The following is a 7776-nucleotide window of genomic DNA, read 5'->3' on the forward strand; positions in this document are numbered from 1 at the left end:
CTCAAAGTATTTCAAAGACTTTTATTTCCTTCTCAAACACATGCCAATCTTCCCAATATTTGATTTGACGAATGGAAACTAGGGGCAGAAGGAGAGGGGGCTTCATGAGAGTGGATGGGGGCAGACACAGGAAGCTGTCTTGTGTCTGGGCTTTATAGGGAGGGAAGCAAGGCACTGTAACAAAGAACTGAGAAGGTGTATGGGAGAGAATGAAGAAGGAGATGGCAAAGAGTCAGTTGTGAAAACTGCTGTGACAACAGCTGCTTGGCATATGAATTCCATTATTTTGTGCATTTTTTTCTAAACCTTATTGCTTATAAGGGACTAGAATCTGCAGACCATTGGGAGATTTCTATAGAAAAGCTATTCACAGGATCTGGAAGAAAAGAAGATAATTTTGTATTTGGTAGTATTTTGATTGTTATAAGTTGAAAAGTCTTGCTGTACTTCCTCCCATTCCTCTCCCCCACTGATCCTTCTTTTCAATCTGACTTTTATCCTATTATATAATTTTTACAATGAAGCCATTGGAGTGTAAAAAGGACCTCTATAAGGGTGGTCTCCTTTCATAACTGCAGCTCTGTACCCTTGAACTTAAATGGTTTCTATTAAGTTATATTTGTGATGTCTGCACCATGTGAAATAAAGGGCCATTATGATTGTTCAGGTGTGTGAGGCTCTTACTTAAAGAGGAATTGGCATAATAACTTTTTCATTAATAGTCTTCATGTAGTAGAGTGAATGTGGAAAAGAGTGTTTTATGTTCAGTGGACTCAGATTCTAAGGTGATGTGAATTAAGGAGAAAAAAAATGGCTTGAGGAATTTATACTCAAAATACAGAAAGGATGAGGAAACTCTTCTGGATTTTGGACTGATGTATTTGTGGATGTGATAAAGTATCTTTCCTCTAGTGTGTAACAGCAGGCGTTTAGAAGGTACAGAGCGTAGAAAGAACCAGAAACATTTGCCATCAAAGAGAACCCAGAGTTTCCCATGTTAGTTAGGGGTTTCAGACCTGGACTGTGCAGCAGGGGTGGGCATTTTAGCTGCCTCGGCCTCTTCACTCTTGGTTGATATGTATTGTCTCTGATCTCTCCCTTTAGTTTTCTTTTTTCCAGAGCGGCTGTTTGCCTGAGGCTTCATAGGAAGGTTTTAGGCAATTCAGAGCATTCAAATGATTGATTTGTTGATCTTTAAGACTTACTCCCACCCAGCCTGGAGACTCCTGTTTGCAGAGTCTGATTGTGAAGTATTTATGAGCTTCTCATAGCTCGTTCACAATTGGTTAGGATTGGAAATGACAATAGCAGATGTAACACAGTGTTTTCTGCTAAACAAGCCAATGATGTGTCACATGAGAAGGATGGGCTAGGGCACTGATCATGATTAATTTTTAAATGACATTTAATTAATATGGACATTAGTGTCTGGAACGACATCCTGTGATCTCCATCACGTTCTAAAATCTGAGACGGAGATGCCTGCTTGATGTGGCTCATTTACCTTTGAATTCTCATAAGCAAACTAATTTCTCTAAAGCAGCTTCAATAGGTAGAGTTGAAGGAATTCTTTGAACATGCATGTCTGTTTTTCATTTACATCTTTTAGGAGGCAAAGTTATTGTATTATGGTTTCACTGAAGTAATCAACAATATATCAGCTAACTGTAACTAATGATATCATGTTGTGCATCAAGAACCTTATTGTCATTTTCTTTTCCAGAATTACTAGCTGAAATCATTCCTTATAGAGGAATTTTTCCTCATGACTAATTTATTGGGGGTTTCTCTGAATTGGACTTTCGCCTTTATGACCAAAAGCTGTTTTCCAGATGAATCTAGTCGAGATGTCACTTTTTCCAAACTTGCTGCCCTGTCCTTCACAAGGAGCCATTTGATTGATTCCTAAAGAGATCCTCCAACAATTGGGTTCTTTTAGAAGATGTGTCGTATATTCACCTCACTTAAGAATCTCTGTGGTGTCCCAGAGAGATGAATAAAAATATGTTAGTCAAATGGTTTCTTGGTATGAGTCCAAATGATATTACAACTTGTTCCTTTAGACTGTACCAGGAATATTTTGGAGGAGTAAAATAAATATAACTTATTTGATGATGGGAAACCTGTTACATATTTGATGATGATGTCTCTGGCTATCACTGTGTGACAATCATAATAATGAGGATGAAGATGGTGGTGATGATGTTGGTCATCTACTACTTACTCAAAACATTCTATATGCCAGACTCTGTGTTCATTTTCTAAAGAATAATTTAGTGTAGTTCCCACATTAGCCATGGCAGATAGTTTTTATTATTCCCACTTTCTAGACAAAAAGTTTAGTGAGGCTATTTAAAATGCCAATGACACAGTGCCTTAGTGTCAGAGCTAGATTCATACCCCTGGTCTGATTGATTTCAAAGCCTACTTTTAACCTTTGCAGACTAAAAGATGTAGGATGTCAAAAATGGAATGCTTATTTGGGCCATTCAGGTAAATTAATGTGATGGGTGGGTATAATACCATGGAAAGTAGTAAGACCTCCAATCAAATGGATCACCACTTCCCAAATTGTATGGTGCACAAAAGTCACGTGCCAATCTTGTTCAAGTTTTAGATTCTGATTCAGTAGTTCTGTGACAGAGCCTAGGATTCTGCATTTTTAGCAAGCTCTCAGGTGCAGCCAACCTGGTGATTTAAGGATCACAATTTGAAAGAAAATTTTTAGCGTATTATTCTGGCAAAATAGGACAAGTCACGTAGTCTATATATGCTGGGGTAGGGGTCATACTCAGTGTGAGTCAGCTCTAGGCTAGAGAAGCATGCTTTTTAGGTGGCAAGAAGACTTTGTGATCTCCCACATTTTTTAAAGATGCAAGTTGTCTGGCCCTAAAATTAGTTATTTACCCCAAACCACCCAGGTATTAATGACAGAGCTTCGAGCTGAAACCATGTCTCCAAGCTGTGAGTGAAATGATTTCAACTGTGGCGCTACACTTTACTGCCTATTTTACTCATAAAGTTGTGGTAAATTTTTTTTGTTGGCCTCTCTGATTTATTTAAACTAGATATGTCTTTATGTATTTGTTTCTGGTGAAAGTGAAATTCCATGTGTGCATGAGTGTGAAATCCTGCTTAATTGGGTTTTCTGTTACGTTGTTTCTGGTCTAAGAGGATTTTCTGTTTTAAGACAAAACTACTGTTTCAAATGTACCTTGAGTATTTGGATACTCAAGTTAAGGCCAGTTTACTATTTTTTTTTTTTGCTTCTAAAATTAATTATAGAGTTACTCTGCATTATTCAGGAGCATCTCTTATTGCTCAGACTACTTCTTAGTGACAGGTTAACCATGAACCAAGCTTTCCTGTTTTAATAAAATTTTGGGGAAACAGATATTAAATTAATACTTCACTACAAACCTCCTTTTTCTATGATATAAAATAGTCTTAGATTTCTTTTTGCTGTATGGCTTTGCTTTATCCTTGGTAAATTGTTTTCAAGAGTTCTTTATTCTGTGGAAATATAGTAATTAGATTACACGATATAAAAATTTGGTATCTCCCATCCTATGCTTGCTAATTTTTTAAAAAGTAAAACAATGACTTAAATAAGACTTACACTAAGAAGTTTTCTTTTAAATACGAACTATAAGAGTTCACACCCATTCCCTCTTCTCCCCCCTTTCTCCTATGCTGGTGTGATTTATCAGTACTATCTTTGTGAAGCAGGAAAGTGGTATACAAAGGGCTTTCTGAAAAATGCTATTTTTGATTTGCTAAATTCTATAGGAATACAGCCTGGAGGAAATCCACTAAAGAAAAACATCTAATACTGTTGCATTTCTCACTTCTGCCAAGATTGTACAATAACAAGGCCTATAAGGGACACCAGCGTGGACGTGCTAGTGTTGATAAAACTTTTAGCCAGTGGCTTAGTTTCCTTCTTTGCTTCCTCTAAAGGTAAATATAATGGATCCAGGCCAGTTTCTTGCAGTCCCACTTTTATTCTCATACCTTTCAAGTTGTAAGCTTATAGCCTGCATAGGTATCAAGCTGCCCACCTAGAAAACCTGCAAAAATATGGCAGATTTCAACACATTTCCTTGTGCAGTATTGAGAGGACAGAATAAATGTCTCAGCAACCCTTTAGTATATAGTAACCAGCAGTAGAAGAGCAAAGTCAATAGCTTCCATTGTTCACATGGCACCATTGGATGCATTGTTTTTGCTTGTGAAAGAGAGCACACACACAAGAGATTAAACAAAAAAGTCAAGTATAGTATGTAGCTAACAGTTTCACTGTTCTACGGAAAATAATAGGTTTTATTCAACTTTAACAAAACAGAATTCACATTCAAGGCTGAGTAGATAATAACCTGCTATGCAGTTATGTGTTTCTGTGCAAGCATTGTGCAGGTGATAGAAACTCTTAGATTTCTACCTCTCCTTCCTACTGATTACAATCTGCAAAAAAAAGTCATTTTAAATTACCTTGCTTTTTCAAAATCTTGAATAAAAAATCCATTTGAATAGAATACATACTCAACTCTCAAGGTATTATAAATAAAAATCCAAAATTAGAAACTATTCCAAATCAAAAGCATGTGTTCTCACTATTCCCAATGTTGTTCATATTGTCTTAAGTTTAGAGAAAACTGGGTAATAATTTTTTTTTTTTTTTTTTTTTTTTTTGAGACAGAGTCTCTCTCTGCCTCCGGGCTGGAGTGGAGTGGCAGATCTCTGCTCACTGCAACCTCCATCTCCCAGATTCAAGTGATTCTCTTGCCTCAGCCTCCTGAGTAGCTGGGAGTATAGGCTTGCACCACCACACCCAGTTAATTTTTGTATTTTTAGTAGAGACAGCGTTTCACCATATTGGTGAGGCTGGTCTTAAACTCTTGACCTCGTGATCTGCCTGCCTTGGCCTCCCAAAGTGCTGGGATTACAGGCATGAGCCACTGCGGCCGCCCATGATTTTTAATGTGGTCTTATTACTCTCCAGGGTGATATGTTTATAAGTTAAATGAAAAAGTAAAAATAGTGTATTGGCTGAGTAGATTCCTTTGAGCCAATACTTGACCTACTCTAAATGACTTCAGAGGTGCTTTTTGGATTCACTTATATTAGAACTGTTCTATCAGAAGTAGATATATAAATTCACACCATTAATTCTGTGAAAGCCATAAATGGCTATGGTTTAGTTCAGGTATTTGCATACTAGTATAAACTCTCTTGGACTGTTAAAAAACCAACATGTCTACCTGCAACATTATCAAAACATTAAAAGATATAGTCATTCACATTATCACCACCCTAGTTCAAACAATTTTAATTCATTGTAATCTATTTTTATCTATTAATCAATTAATTTTCTGCCTGTTACAGAAATATCAATTGATATTTTAAATCATTGCATAAATAATGAACATTTTTTTTCTGACTTTTGTTCATTTAATATCATGTAATGAATATTGTTCCTTGCTGGCCCACAGGCTTCCAAATTATCATTTAAGTTTTGCATAGTATTCAGTTTGCTTGATGATGCTTTATTTATGTAGTCATCTCCTAATTATTGGCCTATTCATTTGTTCTTAGTATGATAATAATTGAAAAGCCACAGTGAATATATTCACCTTGTGTTATTTAAAATATTTATTGGGCCAGGAGTGGTGGCTCACACTTGTAATCCTAGCATTTTGGAAGATCGAGGTGGGTGGATTGCCCGAGCTCAGGAGTTTGAGACCAGCCTGGGCAACATGGTGAAATCCCATCTCTTCTAAAATACAAAAAAATTAGGTGGGTATGGTGGCACGTGCCTGTTGTCCCAGCTACTCAAACTGAGGCTGAGGAAGAAGAATTTCTTGAACCAGGAGGCAGAGGTTGCAGTGAGCTAAGAGCACACCACTGCACTCCAGCCTGGGCAACAGAGTGAGACTCTGTCTCAAAAAATAGAAAAAAATTGTATTCTTTGTAGAATACTTGCCTTTTATTAAGAATTTAAATAACTCAAGAATGATATATAATTTATAAGAAATATGCAAAGAAACAAAACAACAACAAAACAACTATATGTCACTACTTATAAGTAATCATTATTTATGAGACCTCAATTCCAGGTATTGTCATTTTGTAGTTTTGTACATAATACAAATAGAAATATAGGCAGATCTATAAATTTCTATTTTTATTAGATTATTATTTGACTATAATACATGGCAATATATTTACAGCTAATATATGATAAAATCATTACATTTAATTTTTCTTATTTTAAATATTGAAAAAATCCAAGGGAAAGTGAGTTACTAATTTTATTGTTTATCTACCTTTTCCAAAATTAAGAGTTACTAAATTTTAGATAAGTATTTATCACACAGAGTTTATTTTCAAAGAAGACAATTCTACCAAACTGTGAAAGAAAGATTAAAATTAGACTCATTAAAAAAAAATTTACACATTAGTTTTAGATAATTCTGACTGAGTTCTTGCTATGCAGATGTAAACATTAAGATACAAAACTACCTCTTCACTTTCTTTTTCTGTCTTATTTTGTTAGTTTTAAAATTCTTTTCACATAATCGGCATTTATATTTTGTTGTGTTAAGCATAAATTGTATAACATTTATTTCTAGCAGTTTTGTATTTTAAAATATTAAAATCTCACCACGACAATTTCTATAGTGTTTTTTATAATCTATTCCTGAATTAATGATTGCATTTGGTTTTGAAGTGATCATTCCAGGAAGGGTTCAAGGTTATATATGTTTGAGTTGTATACATTTGAGGTTTTCTGCCTGTTGCCTTTATACTTGAACATGTTGTTTGGGTATAATGACTGTGACTGATGAGACAATTCCCACTCTCTCCTGCCAGTGATAGTTGCTGTATACAAATTTGAGAGCTATCTTATTTTTTATCCTTTGTCAGTGCTTCATTTTCCCATGCAGAGGCCTAGAAATTTTCCCACATTGCTACCTGCATATGTACAAAACAAGACATATTTCAGATTATTTATCATCTTTGCAGTATGAAAATGTTTAAAATGTCCCAAATGTTCACTGATAAGAACTGGTTAAATAATTTATATACATGCCTATGCAATGAACTACTTTGTTAGTGGAAAAAGATTGAAGAAGCTATTTATGTAATGATGTGAAAAGATTTCTAAAAGAAATTGTTAAATAAAAAAATACAGAATGGTGCATTGTTAAATTTAAGAATAGCTTTAGACAAATTAAATTTGGAAGAGTTTATTTGAGAAAAGAAATGATTTATGAATTAGGCAGCATCCTGAACTAGTAAAGTTTCAGAGAGCTCCATGCAGCAATGTGGGCAGACAGTATTAACAGATAGAAAAAGGAAGTGATGTACATAAGTAGCCTGATTAGTTATAGTTCAGCATTTGCCTTATTTGGATATGTTTGAACAGTTTACAGCCTATAATTGGCTGATAATTCAGCTTCTATAATTGCCCAAGGAGACTCAGCTACTTGATACAAGAATGTACTCTTAAATTAGATTGCAGTTTGTTTACATACTAAATAAGGTTGCAGTTCACTACAGAGGGAGGCAGCTGTAGGCCAAACTTAGTTTAACTAACAATAAAGGGGAAATTAAAATATGTGTTTTTGTTTTTAGGCATTTGGATAAAGAAACTATGGAAGAATTCTTTTAAGATTAAGAAAGGAGATTATATGTGGGGATGGAGATGATTAATGAGCAGATGGCTACAAGGATAAGAGTCAAAATTTTTATCTTGTACCATTTCATATTAAT

This window comes from Cebus imitator, unplaced genomic scaffold (genome assembly GCF_001604975.1).
Source record: "Cebus imitator isolate Cc_AM_T3 unplaced genomic scaffold, Cebus_imitator-1.0 Scaffold288, whole genome shotgun sequence".
In the NCBI taxonomy this organism is placed as follows: Eukaryota; Metazoa; Chordata; class Mammalia; order Primates; family Cebidae; genus Cebus; species Cebus imitator.